General features: G+C 45.0%; 1 pseudogene; it reads right to left on the bottom strand.

The window, feature by feature from the left end:
* Positions 1–3,282: 3,282 nt before the first annotated feature.
* LOC129517496 (NHP2-like protein 1) lies at positions 3,283–3,707 on the bottom strand (annotated as a pseudogene).
* Positions 3,708–24,569: the final 20,862 nt, after the last annotated feature.

Below are 24,569 nucleotides of genomic sequence, written 5' to 3'. Positions count from 1 at the left end.
TGCGTGTTCCTCTGCTTCCCGCACGCAACCTCGTGCTCTACGTCTATCTCTAGACGACACCCCACCGTATCCGCCTAGGGAATAAGCTAAGACGGGGCCGATTCTCATGGGACCGTTCTTGTGCTGAGGACGTGTTCTTGTCTGCTGTAGCGGTGGCGACAAAGCGGAGGGCCCCTCTCCCTGCGCACATGGTGCCGGGTCGTGGGGACGTGAGGCAGCAAGGACGGCTTTGGGGTTGCGGACATTTCTACAACCGATCGGGAACGGCTCCCGCCGTCCGGTGTCCCGCATCTTTGGGGGTGAGGGCTCCAGGACGCCTCGGGTGACGTTTCCAAGTGCGCCCTTCCCGGGGGCTGGAGCCGAAACCAGAACCGGAACCGGGGCGGCCTGGGTGGTTCGGAAGATGCTGCAGGGGGCGGCGGCGGCGGCCGGGGCGCCCCCTAGCGGTGCAGATGTCCCCGTCCCAGGGAGGGGTGGGCGGGGAAGAGGGGGAGGGGGAGGGGGAGGGGGAGGGGGGAGGGGGAGGGGGAACAAAACATCCCTAAGGAAGGCCCCGCTTGGGCGCCCGACGTTTTCCTGAGTCGGGAAACGCTACTGACCTGGGTGGATCCGGACCAGGCTGTGTCCCAGCTGCTCTGCGATCCCATAGGCCTCACACCTGGACTCCCCGGGCGAGCCAGCTTTCCGGCCCTGCCTGCCTGAGCCTACCTCTCCATCTCTTGCATCCAACTTGCAACTTCAAGTCCCTGAGGTCCAGAGCTTCGGCTCTCTGGGTCCTGCTAGTAACCCAAACAGACAAACACGTTTGCCACACCACACCACACCACACCACACCACACCACACCACACCACACCACTTGCAATCAGGCATCTGCGAAATGAATATCGAGCAAGGGAATTCTCAGCCTTGAACGTTTCTGGGCCCGCTCCCTTGGCTTTCGCACCGGCCAAAGGTCCAAAGGGCTCCGAGAAACCTCAGCACACGGGCTCTGTTTCCGTCCCTCTGAACACACGTTGCATGTCTGTTTCCCTTAAGATACAGAAACGGGGTCGCCTGGGTGGCTCCGTGTGGAGCATCTGCCTTGCGGTCACGTCGTGATCACAGGATCCGGAGATCGAGCCCCACATCGAGCTCCTGGCATTGGAGCCTGCTTCTTCTCCCTCTGCTTAGGTCTCTGCCCCTTCCTCTCTCCTCTCTCCTCTCCCTGTTTCTCTCTCTCTCTCTCTCTCTCTCTCAAAATCTGGTAAAAATAAAAAGAAAGAAAAGGAAAGGAAAGGAAAAGAAAGAAAAGAAAAGAAAAGAAAAGAAAGAAAGAAAAGAAAAGAAAAGAAAAGAAAGAAAAGAAAAGAAAAGAAAAGAAAATTCCCTACGTTCGGACTTCTAGGTCACCCATCAGAAAGATGCCTTCCTGGGATGGGACCCAAGAGGTAGTCCAGAGAAATAAGGACCCGACCCCCCACACACACTTCCCATGAGTCCAAATCATGAAGAAGACGGGGAAAGCAGGCCAGCCAGGCAGACCCAGAAATCCGAAGTCCACACGCACGCACGAGCACCAGAACCGATGCCCAAGGGGATCCCTGGGTGGCGCAGCGGTTTGGCGCCTGCCTTTGGCCCAGGGCGCGATCCTGGAGACCCGGGATCTAATCCCACGTCAGGCTGCCGGTGGATGGAGCCTGCTTCTCCCTCTGCCTGTGTCTCTGCCTCTATCTCTCTCTCTCTCTCTCTCTCTCTCTCTGTGACTATCATAAATAAAGAAAAAAAAAAGAACCGATGCCCAACCCACTGCCTGCGCCTCCACCTCTTTCAGAGGGCTGAAAGGCAACCACGGACAAAACCTGTTTTCCAGGAGGAAACCGAGATGAAGGAACAGGCGGAGGTGGAGGCGGAAGCCTGGAAGGTTGACGGATAAGAGAAAGGAACAGAGGGACGGACGCCTGGGTGGCTCAGTGGTTGGGCGGCTGCCTTCCTCTCAGGGCGTGATGCGGGGCGGGGTTTGGGGAGGTGGAAGGGGTACCCTGGGGTCGTGTGCCAGCATCGGATTCCCTACGGGGAGCCTGCTTCTCCCTCTGCCTGTGTCTCTGTGTCTCTCAGGAGTAAATAAAGAAATCCTTAAAAAATAAAATAATAAAAGCCTTTAAATCTGTCTCAGGCCTTGCGGGGGGGGGGCTTCCCTGCCGCCTCTGCCGCCTCTGCGCCTCCGCCTCCCCCACGGCCCCCGCACCCACCCCCCATTTCTGCAACACTCCTGTGGATGGAGTGGTCAACTCCTCTGCCATCATCCCGGGTGGCTCCAACGCCATCGCCACCCCGGCTCCTCATCCCAGCGCCCCCCTGTAAGGAGCAAAAATCTCCCGAGCCATTGGGCCACCACGGGAGCCTGACAGTGGGAGTGGGGAACACGTTGATTGAGTTTTTAGAGGACTCGTGCGGGGGGGGGGGGGCGGGGCAACATCTATGGCTCTGGAGCCAATGCATGGTTGTTGGTTTCCTTTATTTTTTCGGGGGGTGCGGTGGAGTTTGAATACATTTCTTTATTAGGATGCTCACCAGAATGACACGCTGGCACTGTCCTTCTGATGTGATAAAGGATCCATGCATCTGATCCGATTCTGGCAGGAAACAGGCGTGAAGGCTCTCAGACCTGGTACCGAGTGTCCCTTAAAGACGACTCCTTTCACCAGAGAGGATGTTTCCTTGATCCCGAGGTCTCTGCTGTAGCTTCCGGTCACGTCTCCGTGACTTGCTCAGACTTCATTCCGGCATCATCAGTGGACCCTCTTTTCTTTCTTTTTCTTTCTTTTTCTTTTTCTTTCCCTTTTCTTTCTTTTTCTTTCTTTCTTTTTCTTTCTTTCTTTCTTTCTTTCTTTCTTTCTTTCTTTCTTTCTTTCTTTCTTTCTTTCTTTTCCTAGCCACTTCTCAACTCCTTACGTCAGCTGCCGCCTGTCTGACTCACCCGGGGAAGCCTCTGGAATTCTGCAGCACATCTCTTTGGAGGGCTGCTGCCCTGCCACCCTCAGGGGCATGGTTGGGATTTGGGGGGGAAGGGGAACGACGTCCCGTATCGAAGCAGACGGCAGGAGCGTATTGGCGAATGACACTAGGACACGCGCCTGAGACGGAGGGTGGGGTGCGGGATTAATAGACAGAGAACGATCTGTGAGACGAAAATAGAAAAATGCGAAACCCGGATTCGGTACTGGAATAGAACGAGAGAAGGCAGCTGGAGAAACTACATGCGAACGCAGACGATAGACACAGCCCCAGGGGGAGGGCTGGACTCAGTGAGGAGTGGGACAGAGGCCAGCGGTGTACACGAAGAGCCTGTCGACGGACTGCGGAATGGACTGCATCTGCGGCTTCGGCTGCGAGCCTTCGTGGATGGTGACGGAGCAGGCGAGGACAGGCCCGGACACCCCGCAACCCGCCCGACGGCCTGCTTGGAGCGCAGGAACACGTAGGGCACGTTCTTCTCTTCACGCGGCAGGCAGCGGAAGGTGCGGGATGATCTCCAGGGGCTCGGCGTCTGCAGCCAGCCAGCGGGATGAACTCAGAGAGGCCTCTGTGGAGGGTTTTGGTGGCTTCGTGAGCTCCTTTCCGAAGCTGCTTGTAGATACAGGACTGCGGAACAAGCGTCCAGGAGTCTCTTGCTGAGGTGGGCATCTGCCAGGGGGTAGGCCTTCGGATTTACATCAGCTTCAGTCATCTCTGCGTATCCGGGATCCCTGTGGGTTTCCTGTAAAAAGACGTGTCCTGGGAGCCATCTATCACCGTCACGCTTCAGACGGATGACCAGCTTTGTCCCCACCCACCCCCACCCCCACCACCCCCCCACCGCCGTTGGGGTGGGCGGTGGGATGTGCTGTGCTCCCGTCACAGTGTGCGGGCCTGGAATGCTGGTGATGGAGATCGACCCCTCCGCCGCCTCATTACAAAGAAACAAGAAACGCGTGGTGTCCTGTTAGACCCACAGGCACAGAAAAGAAAAGGAGAACTACTTATCCCCTTGTTCCACCCGGACCGACCCGGATGCCGGAGGGTCCAGTCCCCGAGGGACGGGCGTCCTCAACTCTGCTGTGAACTCAATGGATTAGTTAAGTTGTCCCTTGAGGATCTGTACGCGGAAACTACTTCAAATGATCGATTTTGTCTGTCTCCTGTACTCTTCCTTGTTACGAGCAAGCAGGTTAAAAAAAAAAAGGAAAAGAAAAAAATGAAAAAAGGTCTATAGGTTAAACTTTACATTAGCTTCCCAAATCTTTGGTGACCTGGAACTTTGAAGGTGTAACTAGCTTAATTGATAAATTGGGTTCAGTTCATCAGACACCTGGAGTCTGTCTTTCCAACAGAAGGTAAAATACTAAAGTGTGGGATCCCTGGGTGGCGCGGCGGTTTGGCGCCTGCCTTTGGCCCAGGGTGCGATCCTGGAGACCCCGGATCGAATCTCACATCGGGCTCCCAGTGCATGGAGCCTGCTTCTCCCTCTGCCTGTGTCTCTGCCTCTCTCTCTCTCTCTCTCTCTCTCTGTGACTATCATAAGTAAATAAAAATTAAAAAAAAAAACAATAAAAAAAAAAACTAAAGTGTGAGTCAATAAGACACCCAGGGTGGTTTTTTGGTTTTCTGGTGGTGTGTTTTCCTCCCCCAACCCTTGCCCTTTTCTTCCTTCCCCTTCCTCCCACCTCAGTTTTTGTTACTCTTTTGTCAGATTCAGGAAAACTGCAGATGCCTGGGTGTGTTAGTAAACGTGTTTCAGGTTTGTTTGTTTCTCTTTTCCTTCCTCTTTTTTTTTTAAATTTTAGTTCAGAATTCGCGAGACACACACACACACACACACACACACACAGAGGCAGAGACACAGGCAGAGGGAGAAGCAGGCTCCCTGCAGGAACCCCCGACGCAACACTTGATCCCGGGACTCCAGGATCTCACGCCGTGGGCCGAAGGCAGGTGCTAAACCGCTGAGCCACCCAGGGATCCCATTTCGTGCTTCCTTAACAATTGTATCATACAGGGCAGCCCGTGTGGCTCAGCGTTTTAGTGCCACCTTCAGCCCAGGGCGTGATCCTGGAGTCCCGGGATCCAGTCCCACGTCAGGCTCCCTGCATTGGAGCCTGCTTCTCCCTCTGTGTCTTTGCCTCTCTCTCTCTCTCTCTCTCTCTCTCTCTCTCTCTCGCTCTCTCGCTCTCACACACACATACACAAAATCTTAAAAAAAAATTGTGTCCTATATGTTAGGTTTTTACAAAATGAACAGCGGAGAAATAACAAAAAACCAGCAGAGCCAGGCAGTAGGTTCGAGAGTGCTTTAATGGGGAGCGCTCCTGGGCGAGGTTCCATGACTCGGAGAGGTGGCCAGAGTCAGGGAAGTCGCGCGGGGTTGGGGACTGTGGGGGGTTTTAAGCCTTCTTGGTTCCTGCTCTGGATCCGGGTGGGTCCCTTGCCAAATTAGACAAGGGAACACTGTGTCCTTAGGTGATTGGCTGGGGGTAGGGGGGATAGTATCAGAAGATGGGGGGAGGGGGCGGGGGCGGTCCCTGGCTGGAAAGTTTCCGTTTCCCATCTAGGCTTCCGCTTACTGGGGATGATGTGGTGGTCAGGGCTGCTTCCCCGGGAAGATCAGCCATTTTGACCCAGTTTGAGATGTCCGCCATTTTGGGTGCCCCTGTCTCTCAGCCAGCCCAACACTACACACACACACACACACACACACACACACACACTCGTGTTTCTAAAAACTATTACGTGTATTCATACATTTGACAATCTAAGGATTTCGGGTACGATAGACAATGTGCCCGTGGTTCCTACTGACTTTTCACCAGAGACTGAGGTTTCTAGGAGTTAACAGTCTGCCGCCTGGGTGGCTCAGCGGTTGAGGGGTTGAGCATCGGCCTTTGGGTCAGGGCCCAATTCTGGGGCGGGGGGGCGGTGTCCGAGTCCGGACCCATTTCCACATCTGCCTCCTTGTGGGGAGCCTGCTTCTGCCTATGTCTCTGTCTCTGTCTGTCTCTCCCTCCATCCCTTCCCCCTTCACAAAGTTCTCTCTCTCTCTCTCTCTCTCTCAAAGTGTAAAATAAGTACAATTTAAAAAAATCTGCCACATGGAATCGAGACTACTGGTTAACGATAAGGAAAACAACCTCTGTGTGTGAGATAGTAGGAGACATGTAGAGTAGATACAAGGCATGAAAATGCGGGGGGTGGTGGGGGTGGGTGGTGGTGGTGGTTAAAGAAAATGAATCTGTCCTGAAATGACTCTGGCTTTTTTTTTTAAGATTTTATTTACTTATTCATGAGAGACACAGGGACAGGCAGAGACAAGGGAAGCAGGCTCCATGCGAGGACCCTGATATGGGACTCGGTCCCAGGAGTCTGCTGGGATCACGCCCTGAGCCGAAGCCAGACGCTCAAACGCTGAGGCACACGGGCGTCCCAAAGCCTGGCTATTTAGAGAAAGAACACTTAAGACAGATGGGACGGAAAAAGAAATTATAGAAGGGATTTCTGAAGGAGATTTTTGACATTTGTTTTTTGTTTTCTGTTTTTTGGATTTTATTTATGGATTCATGGGAGAGAGAGAGAAAGAGAGACAGAGAGAGAAAGAGAGACAGAAGAGAGACAGAGAGAGGGACAGAGAGAAGAGAGAGAGTCAGAGACAGAGAGACAGACAGAGAGATAGAGAGAGACAAAGAGAGAGAGAAGTAGACAGAGAGAGAGACAGAGATAGAGAGAGGCAGAGAGATAAACAGAGATAGAGACAGAGAGACAGATGCAGAGACAGAGACAGAGAAAGACAGAGAGATAGAGAAAGAGAGAAAGAGAGACAGAGAGATAAAGAGAGACAGAGACAGCGAGACAGACACAGAGAGACAATGAGAGAGAGAGACAGAGAGATAGAGACAGAGACAGAGAAACAGAGAAAGCGAGACAGAGACAGAGAAAGAAAGAGAGACAGACAGAGAGAGAGAGGCAGAGACACAGGCAGGGGAAGAAGTAGGCTCCACGTGGGGAGCCCGATGCGGGTCTGGATCCCAGGACCCCTGGGATCAGGCCGTCAGCCAAAGGCAGACCTTCCACCGCTGAGCCAGCCACCCAAGGCGGCCCAGAAGCAGACTCTTTGAAAAGTAATTGTAGGCGTGGTCAGGACGGACTGAGATTGGGAGAAGTGGGTTTTCCTAGTACACTGGTGTACAACTGAGGTTTTGCTCTCCTCTCTGCTAAAATGACGAGATGCTCTTGCATTGGTAGTCTACTCTTGATAAGAGTGTGAACAGAGAAGAAAAGACAAAGACAAGGTGCTTTTTTAGTTGGTTGGTTGGCTTGGTTTGGTTGGGTTGGGTTTTTTTGGTTTGGTTTTTGGGGTGTGTGTGTGTGTGTGTGTGTCTTTCTCCCTTTACCTGCCCAGAACAGCAAGGTTTTTAGATTCCTTTTTTCTTTTTTGGTTGTTTTGTTGTTTAACTTTTTTTGTTATTTAGTTATTTATTTATTTTTGGATTCGTTTTTATCCGGTCTTCCCCTACGTAAGAGTGAAAACTTGTCCATGCTAAAGGAGCTTCCTTTTGGGGACAACTCCAAAAGCACCTGTAGAATCTCCTAGGGGCCACCTTGGCGAAAGAGACACTGAAGATTTCCGTTTTGTTATGATCCGTGATCCTTTGTAGCATGTGCCTTGAGAACTTCTGAGATGTTTTTGGTTGGCTGGTTGGCTGCCTGGCTGTCTGTCTGTCTACCGGTTCCTTCATCCGTTCGCGGATTCTCAGCGCATCCCAGAATGCCAAACCCTAAACGGAGTCTCTTGACTACTTACTATAGGTCGTTGACTTGTTATGGGAAGGCACGTGAGCAGCGCTGTCAGACAAAGAATCCTAAGCCCTCTTAGATTATGTTGCGTGAGTGAAGGCTGCCGGTGTTCCAAACGCGAAATGAAATTCCTAAACGTGTAACGTGTCCTGGTAGAGCCATCACTCCACATTCGAGCTGTGTAAGTGCTCTGCGTGCGTCGTGCGTTGTGTGTGAGTGTGTGTGTGTGACAGAAACTGGTCGGATTTTCCTCTCGACTGCATTATAGTGAATTCTCACCGGCTCTTTAGGCACGGCCCTCCGTGGGTGACCTCCCCGTCCCGTGCAGGTGTTGTTCGGAAGGTCTTGCAACAATCCGGTCCGCCGTTCAGGAGATTCGCGGAGAGGACTCTGGACGAATCCCGGTGTCTGGTCACCCTGAGATGGTCCAACTACAGACAGTAGGAGTTGCCAGAACTAATGAAAAAGCTGCATGGAAACCGAACAGAAAGGAACAACGTGGAACGGAACGAGTTCCCCGAAACCCGGAGCAGAGTTCAGAAACTCTCCGTGAGGCATCTTCCCTTTCTTTGGCGATTGTTAACTCCTCTTCAGAAGGTCGGTCGGTGGGAATCCGTTCTCCTTGTAACCAGACACCGTTGGAAGGATCCGCTGTATCACCGAGGCCTTCCCTGAGTAGAATGGCGTCTGCTTTCCTTTATTTCGACCTCCCCGGGTCCCCACGCCGCCCTCCCCTCCTCCCTCTCCTCACCCCCCCCCCGCCGGGCCCCCAGGGTCCATTTGTCAAAGGGATCTCTACTCCCAACGTAGGGCTCGCACTCACGACCTGGAGGTCAAGAGTCGTGCTCTCTACTGACCGAGCGGGCCAGGGGCCCCTGGAATCGCATCCTAAGACTCAGATAGGATCAGGCAGCCTGGAGACACTCAGATCCACTTCTCGGGAGCCAGCCGAGCCCCTCGGAAACCCTGAGCCTGATACCTTCCTTCCAGAGGCCGCCACGGCCTCACTGGGCGAGTCAAGGGCGCCACCTCCTGGCGGACGAAACCGAGACACAGCTGCTTAACCCCAGCGAGCCTCCCAGGTGCCCCTACCAGCTGCTTGGAAATGCTGAGGTTCTTAGCTCTTGCCTTGCTTTTGCAGGGATGACGACGGTGATGACCACGTCTGTCTACCTGGTGAGGAAGAAACAATTCCAGGTGGCTGAACCCTGGTTTTCCGCACTGTGGACGACAGGATATCACCCCCTCCCCCTCTTTCGACCTGACCAGGAATTCCCTTACTCTGAGCCAAGGACAGGGTGGGGTGGTGGTGGGGGTCTTGTTGTTTGTTGTTTTGTTTTGTTTTCCCAGTTGTGGTAAAAAGAAAAATAGACGTCACCTACAATGGAATGTTGTAGTCGTTTCTTTTCTTTTTTTAAAAAAAATATTTTATTTATTTATTCATGAGAGACACAGAGACAGAGACACAGGCAGAGGGAGAAGCAGACTCTATGCAGGGAGCCTGACGTGGGACTCGATCCTGGGTCTCCAGGATCAGGCCCTGGGCTGAAGGCAGACGCTAAACCGCTGAGCCACCCGGGGATCCCTGGACGCTCAACCGCTGAGCGACCCAGGTGCCCCATACATACTTAAGTTATTGAGAGTTCGTTCCTTCGTTGTGCATCATCTCTAGACCCAACGTAGGGCTCGAACTCACAACCCTGACTGCAATCAAAAGTTGAGTGCTCTAGGGATCCCTGGGTGGCGCAGCTGTTTGGCGCCTGCCTTTGGCCCAGGGCGCGATCCTGGAGACCCGGGATCGAATCCCACGTCAGGCTCCTGGTGCATGGAGCCTGCTTCTCCCTCTGCCTATGTCTCTGCCTCTCTCTCTCTCTCTCTCTCTCTGTGACTATCATAAATAAATTCAAAAAAAAAAGAATAGTTACAAAAACACCTCCAGCGAATACCATAATTTAATGATGAAACTAAGAGTGTTCCTCTTGAAATCAGAAACACGGGCAGGAAGTCCACTATTGTCACCTCCAGTGAATGCTGCACAATAAATTCCAATAAGCACAGGAAGACGAGAAAAATAAGGATATAAAAACTGAAAAGAAAATTTTCACTACTCATAGACTTAGGATTCCATAACAGAAAAAATACAAAAGGAATTAGAAATACATTACTAGAATTAAGTGCTTTGGCAAGGTCGCTGGACACAAAAGCAACGATATGTCCAAATGCCAGCAATAGGTAATACAAAAAAAAAAAAAGATAGTTACAATGTTATATAAAATGCAAGGGAGAAATCTATAAAGTAGTACATGTAAAACCACTGTGTGAAAAGTGTAAAATTTAATTGAAAGACAATAAAGACCTAAAGAAATATGTCATATTAATGACTGGAAGACTCCATATCATAAAGATGTAAATTTTCCCCAAAGTGATCTTAGAGATTCCATGAGTCCAGTCAAATTCATGAAAATTTTGAGGCACCTGGGTGGCTCAGTCATCAGTTAAGCATTTGCCTTTGGCTTAGGTCATAGGAATCATTCTTAGGAATTGAGCCCTGTGTCTCCCTCTGCTCCCTGCTCATGCATGCTCTTGCTATCTTCTGTGTCTTTCTCTCAGATAAATAAAATCTTTAAAAAAAAATTCATGAAGGTTTTGTGAAACATAACGCTTATTCTAAAATTTATGGGAGGGGCAACCCGGGTGGCTCAGCGGTTTAGCGCCCCCTTCAGCCCAGGGCGTGATCCTGGAGACCCGGGATTGAGTCCCATGTCAGGCTCCCTGTAGGGAGCCTGCTTCTCCCTCTGCCTGTGTCTCTGCCTCTCTTTTTCTTTCTCTCTGTGTGTCTCTCATGAATAAATAAAATAAAATCTTTAAAAAATAAAATAAAATAAAATTCATGGGAAGGTGCCAGGGCTGTAAAGAGCCATGGCAATCTTTAAAAATAAAGCAAGTGGGACTAGCTCTCAGAGATACAAAGCTAAGTAGTATAAATTTATAGTAGAAACTACTATAAAATTTATAGTAATTTAGACCATGACGTAACGGTATGGTGATGGACGGAAAGCCTAACTGAGCAGATGTGAGTGACCACAACTAGACCTGTGCATTTGGACATCTGATGGATGAGAGTGGTTCTGTAGGTAAAATACAGACTATATTGTAAGGTGATGCTGGAAAAAAAAAGTATAATGTAATCCTTACCTCATGTCATACACAAAAAGCTCTTCTAATTAGGTTAAAGACCTAACTAGGAAAAGCAAAGCTACATATGAGGTATTTAGAAGACAATATAGAACAATAGCTTTAAGCTATCTTTCCTTGATAGGAGGTCATAAATCAGTAATAAAAAGTAGAATACATAAAGGAAAAAAATCAGTCACATTAGAGTTAATTTTTATTAATGAAAAAGTACCATCAAGAATGGGAAAAGCTAAGCCACATCCCTTGGAAAAGATATTTAACCAACAGGAATTGGTATCCAGAATATGTGAAGAATTCCTATGAACTGAGAATACTGGGCAAGAAGACTGACATGCAAACAGTAACTACAATTCATGCTTAAGGTCTATTAAATTAGCAAGAATTGGGGCACTTGGGTAGTTCAGTGGTTGAGCCTCTGCCTTTGGCTCAGGGCGTGATCCCAGGGTCCCAGGATTGAGTGTTGCACCAGGCTCCCTGCAAGGAGCCTGCTTCTCCCTCTGCCAGTGTTTCTGCCTCTCTCTGTGTGTCTCTCGTGGATAAATACAATTTTTAAAAAAAATAAGCAAGAATTAGCAAGCCTGACAAAATTAAGTATTGCCAAAGATGCAAAAGGATCTCTTTCACAATACTGGAGATGGTCCACTTTTGAAACAGTTCTATTTTTTTAATTTTTTTTATTTATTTATGATAGTCACACAGAGAGAGAGAGAGGCAGAGACATAGGCAGAGGGAGAAGCAGGCTCCATGCACCAGGAGCCCGACGTGGGATTCGATCCCGGGTCTCCAGGATCTCGCCCTGGGCCAGAGGCAGGCGCCAAACCGCTGCGCCACCCAGGGATCCCGATGGTCCACTTTTGAAAGGAAACTGAATGTATATACAACTGATGGCCCAGTATTATTACTCCCAAAGAAATTCTTGCACGCGTAGATATGTAAAGCAGTATTCATGACAAGATTGCTTCTGATAGCAAAAGCAAATAACAAAAAACTTTTAACAACCCAAGCATCTATAAACAAGAGAACTACTGAATATTTAGTATATTCAGAGTGGAATACTAGTTAGTAATAAAAATGAGTTTTGAGACTAACATGAATGAATCTCAAAAATATAATAATGAAAGAGAATATATAATATGCATATAAATTCAGAAAAAGGCAAAACTAAAGTCTTTTGGGTAGAGATACATATACAGTAGGGAAAATGAAGAATAACGAGTGAAAAATCATCATAGAAATCAGAATGGTTACTGTTATGGGGAGTGAGGGTGTGTGATCAAGGAGTGGCATACATCTAGAGGTCTTTCACTGATAATGTTATCTTAATCTGGGTAGCTGGTACACTTCATCTAGGTAGCTGTTTGCTTTATAATTCATTAAATTACACGATTACATGTTATATACTTTTAGTATTTACGGTAGTTTGCAACAGAAATTAATTTGGCACATTTTCATTTGACTTTTGGTAATAAAATACTTTATTGGTACCGTTTAATGTCAAAAAACACAGTAATCCTGTTTCCATTGCTTAGCTTCCATTTTTTAAGTTAAAGCTCATTTAAAAAAAAGAAGAGAAAAGGTAAAATCATTTGATTCCATCAAAAAACAAGCTGCAAACTTACCTGTGCAAATAATTAGGTTCTTCCACTTTAAATACCTAAATTCACTGCTCTTCATAATAAATAATGGTATATAAGAGGAGACATTGGCCTGAATAATTCTGCAGAGGACATTTTACACATCTTTTAAAAAGCCTAAATGCTACCCAACTTAAAACTTGTAAGAATAATTTGTCAGTGTTTCTGTAAAATGAATTCATGTAAGCACCAAGAAATTTGGGATTTATAATATTTCAGATGATATGATTTACTGAGTACAAAGAGTATGATTTTTCTTCGTGAATTTGTGTTTATATACAAATAGAAAGGATACAAGATAGGCTCCTTTTAAAAGCCAAAGATTCAAAATCTGTGAATGACTTTTTACCATATTTCCAATTTCTGGATCTAGCAAGGGACCCTATGGTAAAAGATCCGTGTGTGATAATTAACATAGTACAGTCCTGTCTGAATATCACTTCTTATTCATCTTGCCTCATTAATATAATTTATACCTCAATTAAAGTATTCTATCTGCAAATAATATATTTATCTGAAATATTTTGTAATTCAGATTGCCATTCAGACCACCTTCTCCTCTGCCTCTTTTCTCAAATCATTGTAATTTTATGGTATACCTCATTAAATTGTATTTTTTCTCCCTTCAGTGAAACTGTCAACTCAAAGCACCACATTATTACAAACACAGATATAGCATATATTAACATACTAGAAAAAAAAGATAATACATATACATCTATGCTAAATGAGACAATGCAAACCAAAAAACACACAACACCATGCTATGTTCATCTATTCTGAAGCACTGCAAGAAGGCCCTGATAGCACCCTGGCTCATGTAAACTGATGTTCCCAGATATCACTAGTGCCCTGTACTCCCAACATAATTAAATGTTCTATTACAGACATTTCCACATTTGTTTGCTTAAAACAATCTACAGCAGCTTTGACTACTAATCTTGAAAATGATGATAACACGTTATAGTTTCAATCGAGTCATAGATTCTAAGCTAAGTATTTTCTGTTATCATCCATTTATTTAATAACACATTCAGGGAGCTAAGCAACATTCAGTTTAAGGGGTTTTTACTTCGCTCTCTTTTGATTGTGAATTTCAGATGTGTCCTTTAGTCATCCTCGGCTTCAGTGAAAGAGGATTCTTCAAGCAACTGATTAAAAGATCTTAATTTAAAAGCAGGTTGACTAAGTGGTCAGCAGCTGAAGCACTCTTGTCCACATACTGCATCCATAATACTCTGTCCTCTCTGGAGGAACTGGATGCCCCTGACCTACCACGAGCGTAACACATTCCATCCCTCAACCCAGAGGCAGCCAGGGTACATTAGAACATGGGTAGAAACTAACTCAAAACTACTTTGGGGGCAAACACCAGATTTCGATTTGTCAGCAATTCCATAGTGTGGTTTTCTCAAGAAACAGGCTTTGCATTGAAACACTTGCTTTCTCTTCTCATATCAAGTTAAACTGCTAAAGTAATATCAGAAAGAGCACAAAAGATAAGCATGTCTTCTCTGAAAGAGGCACTGCATCTGGAATCGGAATTAAGGCTGAATAAATAATGCTGGTTTGTGGTTTAGACAAATGTGCCAATGGTTACGTTAACCAACAGCTTCGCTCTTTGTCCTGTATGCCTGTTTGTGAAGATGCGTCTCTGTCTCCTCCCTGAAGACCAGCATTCCTAGGTGCGAGTGAGAGGCCTCATTCATGGCTTTGGACTGGATGCACACACCGTACTGTTCAGGAGTCAACTCATCAGCACAGCGTTTCTCATGCCAGAGGTGGAAAAGACCAGGAACTGGAGTCCGAATCACAATCAGGTCACCATGTAAGTATTTTCGATAAAGATGAACATCTTCTCCACCCCAACCTTTTACTTCCACGTCAAATCCACCTGCAGGATGAAAACTGACATGTCGGTAACTGCCTGTCAACCAAAGCACAACTGATAGGAATTAAGATGTTCCACTTCAAATGAGATGGCACAGCACAGCCTAAAGATACCCGAGAGAGGACTGACATCTGGTTTGGAAGTCCAGTTAGGAGCTGACTTCTAGCAGCAAAGGCCTGTTGTTGGGAGTATCAAAATGAGATTAAATATTTGAGAATGCTTTGTAAATGTCTAAGTTATATAGTAAATCTAGAGAAAGTCAAAGGAGAAGGAAATACAAATCACCCATAATTTCACCACTACTAATATTATGATTAACATATTTATCCACTGAGATACAAGTTTTTCTGGGCCACAGACAACTTTCCAGAGGAGAAAACAGAAGAAATGGCTAGGTTGAACATATGCATTTGAGAAGGGGAACATGGATGATTTAAAGCCACAGGAATGGATGAAATTACCAAAGGAGTTTAGAAAGAAAATAGGCCCAGATCTAAATACTAAGTAATGCCAATACCTACAGGTTAAACATACAGAGAAAAAGAAATCAGCAAAAGAGACTGACAAATGGCCCCAGAGGATGAAGAAAATTCTGGAGAATGAGCTATCAGTAGTCAAATGAAAAAAGTATCTTCAGGAATAAAGGGTCAAGCGTGTGCTGCTCAGTTAAGAATTAAAAAAAAAGGACACCTAAGTGGCTCAGCAGTTAAGCATCTGCCTTTGGCTCAGGGCGTGATCCCAGAGTCAGGGATCGAGTCCCGCATTGGGCTCCCTGCGAGGAGCTTGCCTCTCCTGCCTCTCACTGTGTGTCTCTCATGAATAAATAAAATCCAAAAAAAAAGAATTAAAAGAATAAAACAAGAAAACAAATAGACCTGGCAACATAAATGTCACTTATAACCTTCCCAACTATAATAATTCTAATGGAGCGATGAAGCAAATGGCTAACTGGACCAGGTGAACACATGAAATGGAAGATAAAGTTGAGACTATTTTCACATTGGTTTAAGCTAAACTTTCTTAAAGAATCATAGAGAACATAAGCCATTTGGAATTTTTTTTTTGACCATTCGGAATTTTTTGAAGAACAGGCAAACGTTCTTAAAAACTGAACACAAATTAATTCTTTAATTAAGAGCAAGGTTTCCGAATTATGTCTTCTGTCAAATGATTATATACCACTTAATTTTACACTCACGGGATGACAATAATCCTGAGATCTCTGAAAAGTATTGCTTTAAATAGTCATGGCTTTTATAAAACACTATGTCTAATACATACTGGTTTTTCTTCTCTGTAGATAAAAGTTCTTCAAATATTAGAGATGGTATAGATACTTAAAACAAATGAGGGACTTCCAGTTTCTGGTCCAGCATATACATCGCTTAGAAGTCATACCATCCTAACAACAAGTGAAAAGCGAAACAAACTGAAAAATAAACAACTCCTCTCAGATCCCTCAGAGAAATAAGGTCACAGATCAGATTGCCACCACCAAATTGGAGAATCAGGCAGGTAAAATGGAATCACAACTATTAGAGCAGAAAGCCACCAGTAGAAATCTCCAGGGGAACCAGTCTGAGGTAGGGGGGAAAAATTGGAACTGTAATTGACGAATGGCTAGAGGCTCAGTGGACAAGTATAAAAGTTGAAAACTCCAGATTGGGGGGCATAGAATGGTCCCTACACTTGTGTGAGTTTTACCTTCAGGAGCTCTAGTAGGTTTTCACTGTGAAGATTAGAGCAAAATACCCTAGTGCTTTCAGCAGGAGCAGTGGGAATATAATCATTGTGAAACATGCCAGAGCACTTTATTCTTAATAAGGCCTGCCTCAGGAGAAACTATTTTAGTAGAGTCAAACCCACCTGGGGAAAGGACATACCCAACTGCAGCCCACTCTAGCCATCCTGTCTCACTTAAGGTTGGGGATGGTGTCTGAGAAACACTTATGAAGTTATTGGTCCAGATACATAATCTCACTAAGGAACTGAGACCTAATCACAGGACTACAGAATACTTCCTCTTTCCCCACACCTCACCACCTATTACTAGTTTACTGCAGTTTCCTTTGCCCAATACATCATGTTCAGTTATGAAGAAAAAATGAGGCATACTCAAAGACAAAAGACAGATTGAAGACACAGAGCAAGCATCAGAACCGGATTCAGCCAGGAGTACTGAAATTGTCAGCCTGGGAATTTAAAACAACTATAACTGATATGCTAAGGGCTCTAATAGAAAAAGTAGGCAACAATCAAGAACAGATGGCAATGTAAGCAGAGAGTGAGAGATTCTATGAAAGAATAAAAAAGAAATGCTAAAGATAAACAATGTAACAAAGGAAGAATGCCTTTGTATTGGCTGAGGAAAGAGTCTCTAAGCTTGAGGATATGTCAATAGAAACTTCCAAAATTGAAAAGGCAAAAACGAAGAGGACGGGGCGGGGGGGGGGGACAGATCAGAATAGTTCATAAGAATTGTATACAAAAGGTATAACAAATGTGTAATGGAAATACCAGAAGGAGAGGAAAGAAAGGAACAGAAGCTCTAAAATCAGCCAAATTCCAAACAAGTGCTGCTGAGAGGCCAGGGGCTCCCTTTCTCATCCAGTCTAGAGTCAAAAGGTAGAGGCTCCACTTCAAGGAAGGAGTGGGACTCCTGATCCCCCACTCCATGTCCTACTTATAACACAGGGGTGGCACTCTGAGAGAAGTGTGCCATTGTCTCCACCCCCGCCTCCAGAGGAGGGCTCAGCAATTTTTCCCAGGGGAGAAAGCACTGCATGAGAACAAACTGCCTCAAAGCTCTTCCCAAAGGAACTAACTTTATTTCAGTGTGCAGAAGTTCAAGCCTAAGGGGGGTCTTGAAAATAATGGAGAATTTGGTGGTAAGCAATTAAGAGAAGGTTGATGGGTCCATTAGAGCAATAAACTAATAATGTAGGCCGGCTAGTTTACTGGAGAGAAACAGGGAAAGAGACAAATAAGAAGAACCCTTCTTGTGGGTTCTGAGGCCTGAACAAAACTCAAAGACATGCTTCAAAAACTATCTTGCAAAAGGGGTTCAATTTAACTGGGTCAGACTGGAAAAAATTATGTCCCAGAGCATTGTCAAAAACAAGAGAGCAATCAGTGAGCAATGAGTGGAGCCTAACAGGTGGGAGTGTTACTGCAGAGACAGTAAAAGACAGCCTTACTAGGGGCACCTGGGTGGCTCAGTCAGTTGAGTGCCTAACTTCGGCTCAGGTCGTGATCTTGGGGTCCTGGGATTGAGCTCTGCATCGGGCTTCACACTCAGTGGGAATCTGCTTCTCCCTCTCCCTGTACCTCTCCCCCTACTCCTGCTCACTCTCTTTCTCTCAAATAAATAAATAAAATCTTGAGAGACAGAGAGAGACAGAGAGAGAGAGAGAGAGAGAGAGAGAGAGAACCCTACTAAATCCATGTCATCCCAGGGTGACTGTGCACATGCCCTAAAGAGTGTCAGGAGAGGCTTCATATTGCTGGGGAATGGGGAGATAAAATTCATTGAAATAGTAAAGCCAAGTCAATAAACAAGCAAAAAACAACAACAACAAAAAACAAGCCCTGGAGTCAGGAGGAATCAATCTTCAGGCTTGCCATAATATATGACCTAAAATGTCCAGTTTTCAAGAAAGAAATTACGAGGCACATAAAGAAACAGAAAATATATATATACCCATATACCAGAAAAAAAGTAGGCAATAGAAACTGTGAGAGGGCCCAGATGTCAGTTTTTACAAAATTTCAAAACCATTATAAATATGTTCCAAGAATTAAAAGAAATCATGCTTAAAGAAGAGAAGGGAAGATGAAAATGTTTCATCAAATAGAGATTATCAATGAAGAGACAGAAATCATACATATAAAAAGAAATTCTGGAGCTAAAAAAGGACAACGTGGGCAGCCTGGGTGGCTCAACGGTTTAGTGCCACCTTCAGCCCAGGGTCTGATCCTGGAGACCCAAGATCGAGTCCCACGTCAGGTTCCCTGCATGAAGCCTGCTTCTTCTCCCTCTGCCTGTGTCTCTGCCTGTCTCTCTCTCTGTGTCTGTCATGAATAAAGAAAATCTTTAAAAAAAAGGACAACGCAAATGAAAAATTCATTAGAGCAGCTCAGTATAGATCTGAACAAAGAATCAGTAAACTTGAAGCTAGATCAATTGAGATTATGCATTCCAAAGAAAAGAGAGAGAGAGGGATCCCTGGGTGGCGCAGCGGTTTGGCGCCTGCCTTTGGCCCAGGGCGCGATCCTGGAGACCCGGGATCGAATCCCACATCGGGCTCCCGGTGCATGGAGCCTGCTTCTCCCTCTGCCTGTGTCTCTGCCTCTCTCTCTCTCTCTCTCTCTCTCTCTCTCTCTCTCTCTGTGACTATCATAAATAAAGAAATATTTAAAAAAAAAAAAAAGAAAAGAGAGAGAGAAAAAAAAGAGAGAAAAAAATAATGAAAAATGAAGAGAGTCTCAGAGAAATGTGGGACACCATTAGCTATACCCAGTACATACCAAACAGGAATATAAGGAGAAAATAATGAATAAGGAGAAGTGAGAAATGACATAGGTTAGAAAGCAATGATGTATTCTTGCTGTTTTATTGAGCCAGAATCCGGGGAAAGGGCATTAGTTTCATTTAATAGTCATTTTATTGCTATTTGCTGATTGTTCTAGGATTCAGATGTTACAATGTTACAGAGATAAGGTGGAGGAATTTCTAAAAACAAATGGCTGATTATAAAAATGAATGTAAGATGGGCCTAAAAAGTACACAAAATATATTCTATTATAATATATAAATATATATATAAATATATACATGTGTATATTATATAGGTGTGTCTGTGTATATATATATATATATACGTATATATGTGTTTATATATGTACATACACACTCATGCATAAATATATAAAATATATTCTTATATGCTGTGGAAATGCAGCCACTGACTGATCAGGAGATGTGGAACCAAGTTTCAGCCTGCTTTCTTATACTGTCCTCTGACAATGTATTTTTTTTTTTTTTTTTTTTTTTTGCTGAAGCTAAAGTGGGGCAGGAGGCTTAGACCAGATTCTTCAGGGTCATCTTTGGCTTCAAGGAGTGGATGACTAAGCCAATTGACTCCAAGTTCCGCACTCCAACTTCAACCAGAGCTAAAGACTGGCTGTCTTAAATACTAGGATTTTCATAATAGATCAACAGACAAAGTGGTTTCATCTCTAAATAAAAAAAATACAAAAGCCCTTGGACTAGATAATATAACATTACTTCCAGATGCAACAATCCAGGAGCACAACACCAGAGTTAGGTAGAGAGCTTTCATAAGGATATTCAAAACAATTGCAAATATTGGTAATAAGCCAAACAGATGTTTTTAAAAACTAGTGTTTTGATTTAAAGAAACAAGTAAATATTCCATTTCATTTTTATTTTATGATCTCATTTTTGCTACTTAGAGACATTAATCATAAACTTACTTTTGCTTTTCACATCTCCAGATGCCTCTGTTAGCTAATCTCATTCATCATTTAATAGGAAAACACTCGATTCTGAGACCTTTTAGAAAAATGCCATAAGGTACTACAGTAAATATATACAGCCCTATCCTTAAATGTAAGGTATACTTACCTATGGTCAGGAAATCTGATCGATACTGACAAGTCATTCCAAAGCCAAACTCTCGCCAAAAGCCAGAATCCTTTTTGTGAACCTTCATTCAAAAAAAAAAGAAATTCAATTTAATCCCTCAAAATTCAGAAGTTTCGATCGACGATGAAAGAAATTAAAATTCTTTCCAAATAATTTTTCCTGTCATTTATGTGACTGATAATGGATCAAAAGTTCCATTAATCATTCACATGATTAAATCTTTACAAAACCAACAAAAATACAGTATTCTCCATCAGCAAAGGGTTCTTGCCACATTCAATTTAACTGAATTTAAGCCCTGTACAAGGTGCCAGCTAACGTTACTAATAAACAGTACGGTGCCTGAACTCAAGGAGCTTGCATTCCATTCTGGGAATAGAAGTTGCACAAATACATACTGTCATACACTAAGTTTTTCTAAATAGTAGACCTTATTTGGTGCCTTTCTTCATTCTTTTGCCCCTTTCTGACTATGTACAGTTTTGCTCTGCTAATTACCTGGTCCCATGTAACCCATGAGCTTTGTTCCTTCCACCTGTAGCTTTAGATTGGGCCATGATGACTCTATACCAGTGGCACAGTGTCAACCCATTTATTATAGGAATTGATTCACTAACAGGAGGTAGACCAAATTCAGGCCAACATGGTAAAAGGGAAGTGCTGTTTGGGAACTCTGGAAAACAAAGTCCCTTCATTCCTCTGAGAGAGCTACTAGAAAAGACATTTGCTTTTTTTCGATGGTGTAGAGAAGGAGTCAGCAAACTACAGCCTCCAGGGTAAATCTGGCCTGCCGCCTGTTTCTGAAAATAATTTTATTGGAATACAGCTACAGTCATCTGTTTACAAACTGTCTAGGTGTATTTTCATGGCACAGTAGCACAGTTGAGTAGTTGCAACAGGGATTCAGCTATATGGCCCACAAAGCCAAAATATTTTCTATGCGGCTTTGTACAGAGTAAGTTTGCCAACTCTTGGTGTAGGGCGTAGATGTGAAGCTTGGAACTGCTACAGTTCCTTGTAGTTTTCCACTACGAGGGAAACCAGCTTTAAAATGAAGCTGTCACCATGGAAGTACAAGCAGAGAAAGAAAATCAGGGCTTTGATGATGTGCAACCCCAGAATCAAGGAAGAACAGCTGAAGCCTGATAAATATTCTTTATTTATTCATGCATTCAGCAAGTATTTTAATCTATCAGACATAGTACTGGGAGCTGGACACAGCAATGAATAGAGATGACAAAGTCTCTGCCATCAGAGTCTCTGTTTTGTTGGAAAAATAGGAAATACATAAAAACATATATGTCTTAGGTGGTAATACATGTTAGGAAGAAAAAATGTAGCAGGACAAGGGGAAAGCATGAGAAAGAAAAAGCCTAGTTCAGATATAATGGCCATAGGGGCCTCTCTGACAAGATAATATTTGAGTAGGGCCCCTAATGAAATACTGAAGTGAGCTGTGAAATATCTAAAGGAGATCATTCCAGACAAAGAGGGTAACACGTATGATGGCTATGAAGGGAATGAGTAGGGCAAAAGCAGAGGAATGAAGTCCTGTGGACATGAAAGGGCTATTAGCATTTGTATTTTTTTTAATTTTTATTTATTTATGATAGTCACACACAGAGAGAGAGAGAGGCAGAGACACAGGCAGGGGGAGAAGCAGGCTCCATGTACCGGGAGCCTGACGTGGGATTCGATCCCGGGTCTCCAGGATCGCGCCCTGGGCCAAAGGCAGGCGCTAAACCGCTGCGCCACCCAGGGATCCCGCTATTAGCATTTTTAAAAGATAACTGGGATTACAGTATTTTTGTATGCATATGGCAATAATCTAGAAGAAGCATAACATTAGGATAGGAGAGTGTGAAGAATGGCTGGAGGTGAGTCCTTGTTCAGGCACGAGATGAGCTCTAGTTCAAGAGAACAGGACAGGGTGGCCTTACATGTGCAATTCCTCCACTGTGAATGGAGAGAGGCTGATGAAAGATGAAGCAAGGTGTGCAGAGAGCGAGGAGTGGTGAGGGGTGCTGGGAGACACGAGAAGGAGAACATCGGGCAGCCTGGGTGGCTCAGCAGTTTAGTGCCGCCTTCAGCCCAGGGCGTGATCCTGGAGACCCGGGATTGAGTCCCACGTTAGACTCTCTGCATGGAGCCTATTTCTCCCTCTGCCTGTGTCTCTGTGGCTCTGTCTCTCTCTCTCTCTCTCTCTCTCTCTCTGTCTCTCATGAATAAATAAATAAAATCTTTTTTTTTTAAAAGGAGGACATCATGGCTGGCTTGCAGGGATGGACAGTGGGTAGACTATGGTCAGGCTCAGGATGTCAGCTGCAGAACCCTGAGGCCTGTGGTCATGTATTTAAAGCAGTGGTCCTATAGTGATGCGGTGTGTTTCTTACCTTCCCCATTCCACTGCTCAGGGGCCTGGGTAAGAGTTGCCCTTAACCAGCCTGGGGTTGTGGGGTTGTAAGAGAAAACACTGGACAGGGTGAGGGATGAAGGTGAGTATAGCAAGGAAGCTGTGGATAATGACTATGGAGTTGGGGGTTGGATAAGGAGGGATGTGAGGATGTGGACATGAGGATGACAGAAAGGAGAGAGGCAACTCGTCCAAGTGCAAGGTCCTGAGACAGCCTCCTCAAAAAAAATGAAGTTGGACCTAGGGTCTGAGATAGAGAGGAGTAAGTCAAGTGAAAGCTGTGCTGGGGGAAAGCTCTAGACAAAAGAACAGGTTGTGCAAAGAGCTGGAGATTGGAGAGAGCGTCGTGAATGAAGGGACCACGTTAGACACAGAAGTATAGGTGCCCACAAATGTAGACCAGAGCTCAGCAAACTTCTCTAAAATAGGCAGTAAATATCTTAGGCTCTGAAGAACATAATGTCTGTCATAACTATTCAACTTAGCCACTACAGTGTGAAAGCTGACAATAAGTAATCAAATGAGCATGCTGTGATCCAATAAATTATATTTGTGGCTACTGAAATTTTTATTTCATACCATTTTAATGTGCCATGAAATATTATTTTGAAAATATTTTTTAACCATTCTTCATTCATGGGCCATAGAAAACTAGGCAGTAAGCTGTTTTGGCCAGCAGGTTGTAGACTCCTAACCCCTGCTTTAAGGGACCCACTGGGCCATAACAGAGAAAATGGGATACCTGGTCACATATTTTGGCTTTATCCCATTAACAACGGGAATTCTCTGAAGAGTCAGAGCAGAAGAAGTCACGGCATCAGATGACATTTTTGAAAGATCACTCTGGCTAGAGTACAGAGAAGAGATATAAGAGGGGACAAGAAGGAATGCTGAGTTATAGGGATGCCTGGGTGGCTCAGTAGTTGAGCGTCTGTCTTTGGCTCAGGGTGTGATCCCGAGACTGGGATCGAGTCCCGTACTGGGCTCCCTGCAGGGAGCCTGCTTCTCCCTCTGCCTACGTCTCTGCCTCTCTCTGTGTCTTTCATGAATGAATACATAAATCTTTAAAAAAAAAGAAGGTAAGGGATCCCTGGGTGGCGCAGTGGTTTAGCGCCGGTCTTTGGCTCAGGGCGTGATCCTGGAGACCCGGGATCGAATCCCACGTCGGGCTCCCGGTGCATGAAGCCTGTTTCTCCCTCTGCCTGTGTCTCTGCCTCTCTCTCTCTCTGTGACTGTCATAAATAAAAAAAAAATTTAAAAAAGGAGGTAACAGTTATAATCTGGGAATGGAAACCTAATGGTTTTGACTATCATGATATGTTCAGAAAGGAAAAATTGCATGGAGGTAAAAAAAAAAAAGATTGAGAACAAGTTATCAGTGACTGAATGGGCAGGAGTGGGGGTGAAAGCGAACAATCAACTAAAGGTGACAGCAGGCTGCTGTCCTGAATAATGGGTGTGTGGTAGTGCCATTTCCCAAGAGTGGGGATACTGGGGAAAGGGCCAGCCCAGAGCTAAAAGATGTAGAGCTGGGTTCTGGACATATTGAACATGAGTGATCTGTAAGATAGACACATGGAAATTACTGCAGATAGCAGGAATGAAGGGAATATACAGGACTGCAGAGGAGGCAAATCTTGAGGGGAGCGGGGGAGAGTCTGAAAAAGCTGCTGTATGTAAAGGAGCAGTTGGCTGGAAACAGAACAAGGCAGCACTGAGGACTCAGCTTAAGTTGGAGCTAATAAGTGAGGTATGTATTTTCCCGCCTCTTCTTTTTTTTTTTTTAGCAGAGGGAGAGCTTCTGCCTCTTCTAGAATGTAAAGCTCCTGGATGACAGGACTTTTTGTTGATTTTGATCACTGCTATGGCTTCCTTTATAACTTAGTTTCTTTAAAAAAAATCCCCAAATATTATCATACTTGGGGAAAGGAGTCACTGGTTTTGATTTTTGAACCAACATATTT

Source organism: Nyctereutes procyonoides, unplaced genomic scaffold, assembly GCF_905146905.1.
Source record: "Nyctereutes procyonoides isolate TBG_1078 unplaced genomic scaffold, NYPRO_anot_genome, whole genome shotgun sequence".
Taxonomy (NCBI): Eukaryota; Metazoa; Chordata; class Mammalia; order Carnivora; family Canidae; genus Nyctereutes; species Nyctereutes procyonoides.
This window is presented reverse-complemented; position numbering and strand designations above follow the sequence as displayed.